Source organism: Tachypleus tridentatus, chromosome 1 (assembly GCF_004210375.1).
Source record: "Tachypleus tridentatus isolate NWPU-2018 chromosome 1, ASM421037v1, whole genome shotgun sequence".
Taxonomy (NCBI): domain Eukaryota; kingdom Metazoa; phylum Arthropoda; class Merostomata; order Xiphosura; family Limulidae; genus Tachypleus; species Tachypleus tridentatus.
In genome coordinates this window covers 37921680-37937608 of record NC_134825.1, presented here as the reverse complement: position 1 = coordinate 37937608, position 15929 = coordinate 37921680, and the positions used below count along the sequence as shown (strand labels likewise).

Genomic DNA, 15929 nt, shown 5'->3' with positions numbered 1-15929 from the left:
CCAATTCAAATTTTTTTGTAATTTATTTTCAAGATTTAAAACACGAACAAGAGGGATTCGAACTCATTCTACTACTAGACGAGGTATAAAAGATCATATTAATTGTTCTGGAACACCACAAGCTTCCGGCCTCATTTCATCATTTTTCTTCTCTTTGTTTGTTTTGTTTTTGCTTTGCTTTTTGAGTCAGAATCACCAGGGCTCATGGATTATGTTTTTAATTACGAATTAATACTATTTGGTGGTTTATACAAAGATTAAATTACCATATCTTCAGAACTGGTAAAACGAAAATGGTAGTTTTAAAAACCAGTAAGCAAACAGGGATCTAGGGTTTGAATACCGCTAAGTCGAAGTTTTAATTTTTCCAAAAAAAAAATTCAGAATATTATACTGTTACTTAAAAAAAAGAACAACAATACTACTAATAAAGTACTACTCCGTGGAGTAATTATAGGTCTTAAGCTGAAAAGTTAAATCAACTAAAAGAACAGTGTAAACAAAGTAAATCTTAGCTTGAGTTTCGACTATGAAGTGATATTTTACATTATTACACGCATGCGTGAAGAGAATGTTAGAATATTTCATTTCATTATTACCCTCCTAATGGCACACAGGAGTAGACGTTGCTTCTAGGCTTATTCGGTTTTGTATTTATAGTGCAAGACCGCTATTGTTTTGTTTTTGAATTTCGTGCAAAGCTACTCGAGGTCTATCTGCGCTAGCTGTCCCTAATTTAGCAGTGATAGACTAGAGGGAAGGCAGCTAGTCATCACCACCCATCGCCAACTCTTGGAATAATCTTTTACCGACGAATAGTGGGATTGATCGTCACATTATAACGCTCCCACGGCTGGGAGGGCGAGCATGTTTGGTGCGACCGGGATTCGAACCCGCGACCCTCTGATTATGAGTCGAACGCCTTAACACGCTTGGCCATGCCGGGCCCAAGACCGCTATTAACTAACCATATTGGTGGCTCCGAATGCATCACCGGCTTGAAAAATTGAGTGTTACTAATAAGAAGTGCGAACTTACGTTGTTAAAAGAGTGGGTACTTTACTTATAAACCCTCGTGTTATATACTACAATGTTTTTCACAATATTTCTTTTCGTGATTAATCTTTAGTTACGAAAGATCTTAGTTTCGATATAACCTTGAAAAAATTGCATTAAGGTTTTTCATCATGCCAGTATATTTTGCCAGTTGCATAACAAACACCTTTTGTGTGATTAATGCTGACATCTTCAGTGACGTGAAAACTGTAAGGCAAATAACCCTCGTGACGATAGCGCGCAGTAGGAAGTGACAGACACGATATATATACCAGTGTGGAACTGTAGCGAGTAACTTTGATATCCAGTCTAGTGTAATCTTAAACTAGAAGAATATAAGTAAATACAATACCTTGAGTAGGCGGGCAGATAGCGTTAGAATGCTTCATTTTGACTTCACGTTCCAAACGTGTTATGACATCACGTAGTTATGGTGACCGGAATCCGTAACTTGATCTTGCACCAGGGGGCGTTGATCTACCTTGTGAAACTCCGTACCAAGTGTTAGTCGTAAACTGCAATATAATGCATTTTAAAACAGCTATTGCAGCCATTGTGTGCTAAGTGAAACACTATAAACATAAACATAATAGTGCAACTTGCCTTTTTAATGGGTCTTTTACAATGTGTTTTGAAACATAAATCTGAAAAAATTGGAGTTATAAAGTTTATCTAACCAGTGTTAATAAAAGCTTACGAAATATTAGGTACTATTTAAAAGTTAACTTTAAATTGTAAATTAACTTCTTTAAAGCGAGAAGCTAGCCTTAGACAGATAAAATTACGCATTTCTAAAAGTGATTTATAAGCTGCGATTTGCTTGTAAATCATTAGACAACGTCAGAAACTCACAGACGTTTTACAACTAAAAATAATATTTTCAGAAAAACAATAAAGTTTAGAATTACATGAAATTAAACAACATTCTATGAAGTGAACAGTTTAATACATTGTCAACTGGTGCTAGAAAAGGTTATACAGTTTCACAAAGAATAACATTTTTGTTTCTTTCAGACTTTAAGAAATACTATCCGGAACGTACAAACTCTTTATAGTATTTTCGTTTTATGTTGTGTACTAAAACCGTTTTTATGTTACTGAAATGCTATAGTTCTTTCATGTTTGACACCAAACGTTATTCAAATATTAAGAGGATAAGGTCTCGTTCTTGAAATACAATATAACACAATATGATATGTATGTATATATATATAACACAATATGATATGTGTATATATATATATCTGTCATTTGCAGAAAGTTTTCCGTTTCCACTTTTATGTTGACTTTTAAGTCATTTGACAATATAAAACATACTTTGAGTATAGACTGTATTATTTTTCATTTTTACCGTGATATTTGGTCATGCGACTGTAATTTGAGTACATGATTTTCTTCATCATTATTATTGTAAATTTTGGTAATGTGATTCTACTTTGTGTATATATTGTGGTATTTTTGCATTTGTGTGGAGAGTCTTAGGTGTGTGTGTGTTTCACAACAAAGCCACATCGGAGAATCTGCTTTGTTCACAGAGGGTAGTCGAACCCCTGACTTTAACGTTGTAAATTTGTAGTAGACCTACTGCTATCCCATCGAGAGATAACGAGTTTTGGGCACATGGCAATTCGTTGACTGTAGAATATTTCATTTCATCATGTTTTAGGTCACTCAGATATTTCATGTTTTACTTCATGCCTTATTGATGCAAACATCGTAAATCCGGAGTGTTAAACACGTGTTCCGATAGGGTTGGTTGGCAAATTATCTTATCAAAGCAATAATGCCTGATAAATCATAAAGTGACTTCTATGTTAGTTTCAAAACGTAGACTTCTGGAAATGAAAATAAGATAAAATATTATATTCCGAAATATTTTTACACGTATATTACACTTGCTGTGTATATTCTAATTGATGAAACATTTAGAATAATACAGACATTATTATATTCCCTTGTGCAAATTAATTGAAACAAAACGGAAAGTTACGATTTTTTCAATATTATGCGTTTTAATTCTGAGAATCCAAAAATTACTCACAAATTAATACATGATATGACCGCCTTTATTTTTCAGAAGATCATTAATCCGCTTTGGCATCGAGTCCACGAGTTAACTGCAATCTTTACTAATTTTTGAATCGCGGTACCACACCTCAATTATGGCCTCAAATAGCTTATCTTTCGTAGTACAGTCTTTTCCCCGAAGTCTTTCTTTACAAATCGCCCAAAGATTTTCAATAGGATTTAAGTCCGGGGAGTTTCCAGGCCAGTCCAGCACATTTATTCGCGTTGTAGTCATAAAATTCTTCACAAGTTTCGATGTGTGGCACGGAGCCAGATCTTGCTGAAAAATGCCAGATCCATCTGGAAATATCTTTTTCAATTCTGGAACGACTCTTCTCTGCAAAACTTCGATATACTGTGGTCCTTGCATCATACCTTCTACAATATGTAAGTTTCCGACGCTATAGTAGCTGAAAAAGCCCCAAAACATCTTCCTCAAGGGATGTTTTACGAGCTGATTGATGTGAAATTCTTGAAGTTTCTCACCTGGAGATCTGCGAACATGCAGACTTCTTTGACCCTGTACGAAGAAATGAGTCTCGTCACTGAATAACACCTTCCTCCATTGTTCTTGCATCCAGTTCTTGTATTTCAGACCCCATTGATACTGTTTTTTCTTCATTGAGTTGGTAAGAAGTTGTTTTTTGACTGGTCTCCTTGGCCTTCTAACACAATTTCGAATGACATAATATTCCTCAAAATTTCGTCATACTGTATATCCCAAAAATAGATCGACCGTACTGCAAAACACACCTAATGACGCCATCTCTGTGACAAAATTACTATTAAAGGAAATCAGCGGGTCCAGCGAACCTACACCGGCCGCCATGCTGAAAATGTTGTAAAATGACCATTTGTTTCAATTAATTTGCACAAAGATGTATGTGTTACGCAGTAACCTCCATAATACTCATTGTAGAAAGCAAGATGTTTAGTTCTAATAAAATGTCGTCAAATAATAACAAAAACACCCAATATTTTAATAACCTTTACAAGTGACTTTAAAAGTAGCATTATTTTAATGCGTGCGTACATCGAAAACAACAAATTAGTCGATGAATAAGTTATTGCCAAATAGAGACTAAGAAACATGTTCATAGTTCTGGAAAGCGTTAAGTGTTGTACTGCAAATAAACAGTCTTCTTTAGAAGTGAAAAATATCGGGAAATTTTAAAACAACTACGGGTATTTAGTTACTCTTTATAAAGTGTGATAACTAGCGCTGAGTGACATCCTTAAAAATACTTTATGTTTACATAAAAGCCAACGTTCCAATCGACTATCTAGGATTCTAGGCGGTGATATATTCAGGTTTGTCTTTGAAGTCACATAACCACTTGAATTAAGTTAGTTTGGATCTGTGCCAAAAAGGAGAAAAATAGTTATAACTCAGTCAGATTACACCCTTTATGTGGCATTACACTTGGAGATTCACACTTACTTCACAGCGAGAGCCTGCAAAACACTCTCAAATCTTAAAATTCCTCTTAGCAAGACTTGATATAGCAAGCAAGATGATAACAAGGAAGGCACAGTTCAAAGGAAGCGAAAAACTGCGAAAGCAAATAACCAACACGTAATGGCAGACTTAACAGTACAGTTTCCATTGATCTTTCGACATGTCCAAGTATCTGTTTCCAAGGGAACGAAGATTATTTTAATACAGGCTGCAGGAACAGAGAAAAGTGTTTCTACAAGTTTCGAAACGTTTAGATAAAATTACAGTACGATTGATTGTGATTTGCGTAGTTGATGAGATGGAGTAACTGTAGTAAAGTGGTGTAAATATATATATGTTTAGTTACTTATGACAGCTGATTTCAGCTATAGTTCCGAATACATACTATCTACCTAAAGACATGTATACAGGCTATTGTATCATACTGATACTATCTATGTACAGGAAACATATCTAAGTTGTTGTACCATACTAAGATTATCCATGTACAGGAAACATATCTAAGTTGTTGTACCATACTAAGATTATCCATGTACAGGAAACATCTCCATGTTATTGTACAATAATAAGATTATCCATGTACAGGAAACATCTCCAGGTTTTTGTGCCATAATAAGATTATCCATGTACAGGAAACATCTCCAGGTTATTGTACAATAATAAGATTATCCATGTACAGAAAACATGTCCAGGTTGTTGTACAATAATGTGTGTTTTCTTATAGCAAAGCCACATCGGGCTATCTGCTGAGCCCACCGAGGGGAATCGAATCCCTGATTTTAGCGTTGTAAATCCGAAGACATACCGCTGTACAACCGGGGGGCAGTACAATAATGAGATATCCATCTACAGAAAACATATCCAGGGTGTTGTATCATAATGAGATTATCCATGTACAGGAAACACGTCCAGGTTGTTGTACCATAATAAGATTATTTAAGTACATGAAACATATCCAGTTTGTTGTACTGTACCGGCATTATATATTTAAAAGAAATATAGAAAACTTATTGTACCAAACTGAGAATACCAGTTTGTAGGAAACATATGCAGTTTGTTTCATTATATTGAGAATACCTATTTACAGTAACTACGAGGGATGGGGGTGCGGAAACTTTTACGTCCTCTAACGAGTTCTATTTGTTTTAAAGCAGCCAAGGGACCCACGTTACCTCGAATATAAGAAATATTTTCACTGTGACACACGATCACTAAGTGACACCAAGCACACCAAAAGTCGTATAACATACATAATGAGAAAGGTAAATAAAAAATGTTATAAGTAAATAACTAATGCCTCTACTAAAAACTTAATTAAGACTGATTAATAGTTACTTAGAAAACTGACCCATAAGAGGTTGATCTTCTATAGCTATTTGTTTGAATATTTTCATATAAGAGCAATAATTTCTTTTGCGAAGTAAAATATAAAATCCGTGATATATGTAAAATATTTTCTCAACCCAAACGAGCCGTTTTTGCATATAAATTTCTCAACAAGTGGGTTTCTCGACATCACTGGTTACATTTTATAGATACAAGTTACAGATACACTAAATTTATAATGCTATAATGTGTAAAGTATTATACAGAGAGTTAAATTTAAACAGACTTTATAATAACGACGAATTACGTATGCTAAGCACATGCTTAACGTAAGTGTTTTTGGTTTATGGCGAATTCCAAACAACACCATTTTTTCGAGGAAGAATATTTATATTTCGATATTTTTAAGTACATAGAGCCAAATGAATATTTGGAAGTAGATTTTTCATTGTTCTTCAAGGAATTAAAATAACTTTTAAAAAAGGCACATTTAAGACAATATTTGGCTACAAAATCAAACATCAGATTAATATGAAGCGATACCTTCATCCACAATATAAAAACTATGATTACGAAAACGAATTCATCTACCCCGTAAAACAAGCAAAAGAAAAAAATAACAACCACAAAACATTCAAATAATATAATGAAGTTGATGAAGGCTTCCAGGCTTTTAAGCACAAGATGAACTTAACGACTGTTTTCTTAAAAAAATAGCCAAAAAACAAAACAACAAAAAAACGAACAGTAACATCTGGAATCATCGCAATCTCATTCAAACACACACCTGCCAAATCTTCTGAAGTGGCGCCTTTATTCTGTTGGAAAGTAGTTTTGAAAGCTGACATCCGATACAGTCAAGATTCTGTCGTTATCTGTGGCTTAAGACGTATCTTAATCTCCAACAGAACATGTTAGAATGGAGATTTCAGTATCGACCAATAGCTCGTTATCAAGGCCACCAGAGTGATCTCGATTAACCATCTAGAAGAACTCCAGCACAGGATCTATGACGTCACTATTTTGAAAGCTAAAACATCAGTGTTCTCCTCAGATCTGTTTGCGTAAAAGTGTTTATTTTGCTTAATCGTCCAGTATAATGGAAAACACTATGCTGACTGAATAAACAATTATGATATAACACAAGTGAATGTCTTATTTACCTCGGAAATAACCAACTATCTTAACCATTATACTATAAATAAATCGATCTCAGTATCAAATAGGAGCTAATATGATTAGTGTGTATAATACTAATATGATTAGTATGTATAATCACGAGTTTTAAGTGATGATACATTCTTATGATTACAAAATCTTTGTCACCAGTTATTACAAGATTAACTTTGAGACGAAGCCGTGTTTGTCACACCGTACACTGGCCGTAGTTTTCACTTCCCTCGTCGGTTTTAATGATTTTAGAAATATATGATATTACTTTTGTTGAGTTACTACTTTTATAACAGCACTAGTTACATAAATCTTTGCAATGTAAAACACAGAACAATAGATATGACAAAATAAGCAAAAGGAGGTGAAAGTTTTACACAAGCGCTCAGATTAACACAATCGACATAAGAACACTCGCAATGTAGAACGCTGACAGTCGCTGTCCTATAGAGACACGCCATCTTCAGGCCATTCACTCTCTCTTCAGGTCACGAGGTCAAACGACTTTCACTAGTGGTTGTAAAACGTCAAATCCGGTTGGGCGAGTGGAGAAACTTACCCCGGTGGGCAACAAAGTGGAAAAACTTATATCTCCCCATGAACTTGAACCCTCCGGCAGGTTTACATGTCACATCTTTTACGACAGGGACATGATAGAACGTAGCTTGACACAAAGCATTAACAATTTATGGTATTGTTATTATACAACTGTTAACAATGAAGCATTCTCACAATTTCCGAGTTTAACAATGATGAAGGCTCAGCCAGCATCATTCATCGTTCGGTTTATTTTCACTACGGAGTCTTTTAAACATCAATGTGTGGTAGGACAGAGAACTTGAAAGTAGCGACCGGTTGTTCCACCTTCGCCCTACACTTCTCCCTGGATGTTCTAAAGTTTAACGTGCAGGTGTCCTATTTTCGTCTGATCTACTGCAAAGATTCTAAGACCATTTAGCACAGAAAGTAATTTATTGTAGACAGAGATTAATGGAAAGCCACGGGTGTTAAGACTCGATAAGCAATAGTTTTACATTACTAGACAAAAGAACGTCAGTACAGTTACCAACGCATAACACAAACTTTCGTAATATTGCTAAAGGATTCTCATCTGTTAAAAAATAACACGTTAAACGTGTTTAATGATCTCTTCAGTTAACTTTATCTGTGTGTTATATGTAGTAATTCCGCGTAAATTTTGTCGTCTATAGAGACCCGTCTTTACAATTAACGTTTCAGTTTCGTTATTTTTCTATCAAAACATTGAGAACAATTAGTATCGGTACAAAAACCAAATTTTCAGAAATAATCACCTACAAGCTACACTAAAGTGAAATGAAACAATGAATACTGGAACACACAGAGATAAACTTAGATTACTACATAATTCATAAAGACAAACATAGCAATAATCATATAGATAAATAGATGAATAAATACGTTTACGTGTGTGTAAATTTATATTTTTTCTTGTGATTGTAACGTATTGGACAAAGTCAGTTCCTAATGTATGGAAAAGAAGTTTTAATACAATTTTATTTTAACTTTTAAAGATTTTGTCAGTAGTTTAAAGTTAAGAATTAAGCTATGAAAGTGTTCTGACGAAGAAGAAACGGTACTGTCATATTATTGTTCGTGTCATCACTTTTTAGAGATATGGTCTCAGAAAATAAGAGATTTATTCCATCAACTGATAGACAGAACGTCAATATCTAACGCAGTATTTTAGTTGCAGTATTATAATTATTCATTTCCCTTAACACATTGTTTAAACTGACAACCAATAAACAGGTTCTTCAGCCTCTAACAGTAGAACAAAAATAAAGAACCATTATAAAGAAATTAAAAATGCGACTTGATATATATATATATATAACATTGTACTTGTAATTCTTTTATAACAGTTCTTTATTTTATACATATATATCAGTATTTAAGAGTCTGTATTTTTCTTATAGCAGAGCCACAGTGGGTTATTGTATCAATCGAGGAGAATCGAGCCCCTAAATTTAGTGTTGTAAATTCGTAAATTTACGGCTGTCAAATCGGGAGAACTTGCATTTACGAAGTTAATAAAACATATACTTCATTTTTAACATTCAAAGGATTATTTGTTTGTTGTTTGGAACACTGGTGCAAATCTACAACGATGGACGGACATAGCTGTCCTTTATTACGAATTGTCTTTTTAATACAAGGCTAACAATAGGCTCCCTACGCTCCGTTCACTGCAGAAAATCGAGTTTTAACAGTGTAAGTCTGTAAGCTTACTGCTGACACGCCGTGAGATTGAATCAATAGATTAGAAAAAAAAAACAGTAGTGTGTTGTTTGTCATTCAACCTGTAGACACTAAAATGATGTCGCATAAGGGACACTTAACACTGCAGTTTGTACTGTCATGGTGGAACGAAATTGCGATGAATCACAAAACAAATTATGCACGTTGTAGGTTAGCACACAGCATAACATGTGAACATCAAAAGCAAGAAATGAACATATTTGTTACTGTTAATTTTACTTTTATTCATTCTTGAAATAAAACTCTTTACGAGAACCTCCATAAATACGTCTAGTACACTTTTTATACTTTTACCAAATACTCATCACCAGCTCGTGGGCTACTTTTATCTCACCAAGTAGTGCCATTTTATTATTATAGCACACTCACGGTTGTAAAATAAAGATATCATTTCTTTGTAGCAATGGAACACGAACCGTTAACTTTCGAATTTACATATCGAGCATGCTGACCACTGAGCCATTCCTGGTTAAATATAAACCAACGTGGACATAAAAACAATCTCTTTATTTTTCACATTATTTGTAACAACTTTTTTAGACGACAATGTTAGAAAAGGAAAGTGTGATACGTAAACGACAGACAAATAAAACTAGGTTACAAACTGCGTTAAGAAAGATTAAAAATGTTCATGAGCGAGAGAAGCGTAGTTTAGTATTTTAAGATACGATGTTGTGCTTTTCTGAAATGCATATCGGAAAAAAATAAATAAAATCTTCATCTCATAATTTTTCTATCATTACTTGTGCTGCCATCTATACAATGAATATATAAGATATTTTAATCTTTACGAACAAAGACAGACAACTCAATGTTTATATATATATATAACGTTCATAGTATGCTTAGGAACTTATTTGCTTAGTGGAGCTATAGCTAGACTGAAATATGGACTTTTTCATATAATACCTTATACCATATTAATACCATTACCACACACACACTTCGTATTGTAATCCGACTAACATTCTATTGCTTCCTACTCTTATGATTACGTTTCTAGTATGTCTGCAGACTTACAAAGCGAGAAACTGGGTTTCGATACTCGTGGTGAAATGAGCACAGATAGCCCATTGTATAGCTTTGTGCTTAACTATAGACAAAAAGTTATATTTCTGACAAAAACTGAAGAGAAACAATTTATAAATCAGAACTGATTTGATATATATATTTTATTTTGTTGAAATAATATTAAAACCTGGCGGACACAAACAACTGACACTAATCTTATCTGAGAAAAGATGCTAATAAGGTTTAATTAAACGACTGTTTCCTACACAACTGGTATGCAGCAAAAATTACTTTAGTATATCTCTACCAACCACTAGACACAAGTATCACACTATGTTTAAAAATATATATTACCACAACCAACTGTCATTTTCAGTTCGGGCCTGGCATGGCCAGGTGGATTAAGGCGTGAGACTCGTAATCCGAATGTCACGGGTTCGCAACCCCGTCGCGCCAAACATGCTCGCTCTTTTAGCCGTGGGGGCGTTATAATGTGCGGTCAATCCCACTGTTTGTTGGTGAAAGAGTAGCCCAAGAGTTGGCGGTGGGTGGTGATGACTAGTTGCCTTCCCTCTAGTCTTACACTGTTAAATTTGGGGCGGCTAGCGCAGATAGCCCTCGAGTAGCTTTGCGCGAAATTCAAAACAAACACTTTCAGTTCACTCTCTATAAAGCTCTACGTGTTAAATAAACCTCCTGATAGCAAAACTATGAGTCTGAGGGGCTTAAAACGCTGAAAATTGGTTTTGATACCTGCGCTGATTAAAATATAGAGTATAAATATAAGTTTGTGCTTGTCAACAAATAAGAAAAAAAACGACTAATATATCTTTTTGTATGTTAAGTTTGCTTTGATAAGCCACTATTATGCATGTATAGTTTAATAACAATAGATTTTTCTACGATCAGATTGCAAATTTATACATGCAATTGCTTAGTAACGAATTCTTTTGTGATCCGTATGTCACGCCTCAGAATTTTCAACGTTCCGAAAGAAGCTTCAATCAATATACCCTAACGTTATACGTTTCTTGCGTAAAGAGACTATTGCTTACATTTTCTTAAAATTGTTTTTACATGAAACTCGATATTGTGATCAGTTTAGTTGTACGTAAAACCAACAGAAAAGAAATATCAGAAAATGTGAATGTTCATAAACACGATGTACGTGCACATACATAGTGTTCATTTTCTAACAGTTAGGGCTAGCACAATCATAAAGACATAAAGTAACTCATAATTTTTCTCCATACATTTATGGAAAACGTGATAGTTAATCTGAAACCTTAATTTAAATTTTCAGTCCTTCTCAAACTGAAATGGCTTTGGATTTAAAACAGAAAATAAAACATTATAATTGTGCACAAGTGGTGAGCTTTCACAATGCGGTGCCGCATAGGTTTCATTTTAAATAAGACTGTATACTGTCTACTTTGTTTTTTTACGAAAACCTAAACATAAGTTTAAAAAATTACGTAATTATGCTTCTACTACAGATGGTTAATATTTTTTCATTCAAGTGTTAATAACCAAGATGTAAAATCGATAAAAATGTTATCTATTAATCTGTATAAAAAGCGTATTAAAAGACAGGATTATATCTCCGTCTCAAATAATACATTTGTTTGTTTTAGAACAAAACCAAATTAGACTATTTGCTGTGCTCGCAGAAAATCGAACCCCAGACTTTAGCGTCATGAATCTGTAAATTTACCAGTCCTCCCAGAGGAATGAAATAATTATCACTTTTACCAGCCTATTTTTTAACACGGAGAGAAAACAGAAATTGGATGTGTTAAGGCACTTGACTCGTAACCTGAAGATTGCGGGTTCGAATTCCCGTCACACCAAACATGCTCGCCCTTACAGTCGTGGGGGCATTATATGTGACGGTCAATCACACTATTCGTTCGTAAAAGAGTAGCCCAAGAGTTGGCGGTGGGTGGCGATGACTAGCTGCCTTCCCTCTAGTCTTACACTGCTAAATTAGGGACGACTAACGCAGATAGACCTCGTGTGGTTTTGCGCGAAATTTCACACAAACCAAACCAGACAAAAAAAACAGCCATTCTGTGCTAGATGGAAGAATATTTAATGGCATATCTAAGAAGTTATTTTCCAAAGGACTGTGTCTCCGAAAGGGGGCCAAAGGCTGCCTAGAGGTTTACTTGTTTTAACCACTCGCAACATTATACAGTAGTGTGTTCTTTGTCATAAGGGACACTTAATGTTGCAGTTTGTACTGTCATGGTGCAACTAAATTGCGATGAATCACGAGACAAATTATGCACGTTGTAGGTTAGCACACAGCATGACATGTGAACCTCAAATGCAAGAAATTAACATATTTGTTACTATTAATTTTACTTTTATTTATTCTTGAAATAAAACACTTTTCAGGAATCCCCCGGAAGTACCTCTAGTACACTTTCATACTTTTACCAAATTCATTAGCTTTTCAAAATAGTCCCACTTTATTTCTTAAACCTTTTTTTTTTTACACAAACGAAATGTTGAACCTTGTTCTGTATTATTAGTCACAATTTCGTTTTCGTTTTTCAATAACACAGCTTATTCGTTTTCTAATGTTATTTAAAATTTTTCAAAACTAGTCTGTTTTTCAAACAACCCCATTTTTAAAATTTTCTTAAACACTGATCATTCTTTCCAAAATGTGTAGTAGTGGCGAGTCCTGGTGGTTAACACGTCAGACTGTATCGCTGAGGTTCCGTGGTTCATGTCCCCTATCACCAACAAAATAATAATAAACGACGCTTCACGTACTAAGGCCGTAGGTGAGTTATAAAAAGGACGATCATTTCCCACTACTCGATGTGATAAGAGAAGCCCGAGAATTGACTGTTGGTGGTGTTGACTAAGTTGCCTTCCCTCAAGCCTAGCACTTCAAAATTAGGGGCAGATAGCCATCGTGTAGCTTTGCGTGAAAACCTAAAAATACACAAGAGATGTACTTAAAACCGTTGGTGTTTGCATCTTAGACATAAATGTTGCTTACTACTTGTGTAGTTATTTTTGTGAAACCAATATATACCAATATCTTGGCAGGTTGCCAGATTTTAAAGATAGACCAAATTCATCAAACCACTGTTTATTCATCAAAACATGTATCTGAAGAGACTTTACATCCATTAAATTTTGTATAACATCATTTTGGACTGATTCAACTTAAGTAGTTTGATAGTCAATACCAAGTTACAAAATACACTCACATCATAATGATCAATACGTCAAAACCCAAAGTATCGGCCATTCTATTTGCAGCTGGCATTTTTTTTATATTCTTAAACGCTATTGTTTGTTATTAAGCACAAAACTACACAAAGAGCTATCTGTGCTCTGCCCACCACAGGTATTGAAACTCAGTTTCTTGCAATATGAGTCTGCAGATATACCACTGTGCCACTGGTGGCCGTCTTAAACACCTTCATTCTGTACATAACTAAATAAAAGCTTTGAAAATATTTGTTTAGTAAAACTAAAGAAATAACATGATATTTAGTTTGACGTTTTTAAGCTTGTTTATCAGCTGTTTATGACATTAGGCTAAGTACCTTGTTAATCAATATAATAGCTTAAAACAACCATAAAATAATATTATTTCGAAATTTTTAAAATAAATAACGACATTAATTTGTAAGATAAGTAAAAAATATATACGAACCAGTATTACGATGTATAACTATACATTATATATATATATTTAAAGTCATATCATTCGTAAAATAAGATTCATCTTTCCAAATGAAATGTCGAGTCTAAGTAAAGTTCAAAACGAGTTCAACATGCTTTCTTTAATTATTATTTCTTATTTAAACCTAAACGGTGGCAAACGTTATCTTTTACCCTTAGTTTTGTGCTAATTTTGTGCTGATATTTCCAAAGAGACAAGCCATAATGTTTTTTTCATCTCGATCGCTGATAAGTTCTTCGCCACAACTTTCTCATTTTGATTAGAGAGTTGCTGATTTAATATATTTCTATCCTTGTCTTTAGCGTTTGTAACTAGCCAAAAAATTACACAATGGGTTATCTGTGTTCTGCCCACCACCGGCATCGAAACCCGATTTATAGCGTCGTAAGTCCGCAGAGCTGCCGCTGTGCCATTAAGGCGCCGCCGTTAGTGCACTAATTTATTATTTTGATAAAACTACATTGTGCACTTTCTGGCCATTAACGTAATGAAAACGAAACGAAAGAGCGACTGTGGCTCAGTAAAGCGTTTTAATTTAAGCAAAGTTTGAGAACAAGAGTTTGCTTTTTAAAAAAATTATTAAAACAACATAATCGATATTTTGAAGTTTGAACAGTATTTGTAAGAAAGAAAAATATATGGAGTTTCAAGTCATGGTCTGGGAACTTAAACGTCTAACGACGATTTTTCATTAATAATTAAACAGTTGTTTGAAATATCTTTCGTGTGACAGTGCTTAAATAAACGGTGGAAATCGATCTAACGTCTGCAAAGCAGTCGCAAAAGCAGGATCAAATAAAAATCTATTCATAACATACGTCAACAGGAGTTTAACGCTAAGCTTCATCGATCACTGATAATTTTAAACTTGGTTTATTCTAGAGTAATTTCACTTTTAAGTAATGTTAAAAGAGGAACAATGAAGCTGACATTTACAGTATGTATATACATATATATTATAAACCGAATAAAGCAAGACTTAGTTTAAATAATAGTTTCTATCTATAGTTCAACAGAAAGAATTACATATACAACGTATTTAATATAGGATTAATTAAGAGTTCTACAAAAAAAATCTGGGTTTTTGGAAAAAAATGCCTTTAACGAGTTCATTTTACTTTTTAGCTTTAAAGTAACTTGAAACATGTAAAACTAAGCTTAGCACTAATTAAAAGATATCTTATTCTTTTCTGTCTCATCCAAAATATGGGAACACTCATTTTGCACGTCCTCCGCTGGTACAACAGTAAGTCTTCGGATTTACAACGCTAAAGTCGGGGGTTCGATTCCCCTCGATGGACTCAGCGATGTGGTTTTGTTATCAGAAAATACACACACACACGCACACTCCTTTTGTACGAAAATACGCGAATTAATCATTTTTGTCAATGTTGTCAACGTTTTTTATTAATGTGTCATGTATTCGTCTAAGTAAATGTGAATACTAATATGAGCGTATTATAGGGTGAATGTTTCGTTCGTTAAGAGAAACAAGCATTTATTAATTATGGTCCACCTCGACATCCAAGGTTAGTAGCTGGAGATTTGTAAAAAAAAATCTAGGTCAGGGTTGTTGCTTTCGTCGTTTTTTTTTTTACGAAAAACGATAAGCTTTTTCACCTAAGCTATTGCAACACTAATGTATTTTTTTTTGGGGTGGGAGTAAGAATGAAAACAAACAACGGATATTAAATGTATATTACACAAGTACCTTCACTGAGAGCCAAAATTTAATTTTTACTCGACAAGATCAATGCACGTATAAAAATAACGTCTTTAAAAGATCGATATAAATTTCCATGAATTGTATTTGTCGTCACTGAGGGT

The 15929-nt window shown here is 34.1% G+C and overlaps 1 protein-coding gene across 2 annotated transcripts in view; it reads right to left on the bottom strand.

Annotated features, from left to right (window-relative positions):
• The window catches only part of LOC143246344 (uncharacterized), a 169977-nt gene that overhangs the window by 122621 nt on the left and 31427 nt on the right, over positions 1–15929 (bottom strand). For both annotated transcript variants that reach the window (XM_076492928.1, XM_076492910.1), the window contains exon 2: positions 1409–1571. The gene's annotated coding sequence lies outside the window, so the exon portion shown is untranslated. The remainder of the gene's footprint in view (positions 1–1408; positions 1572–15929) is intronic.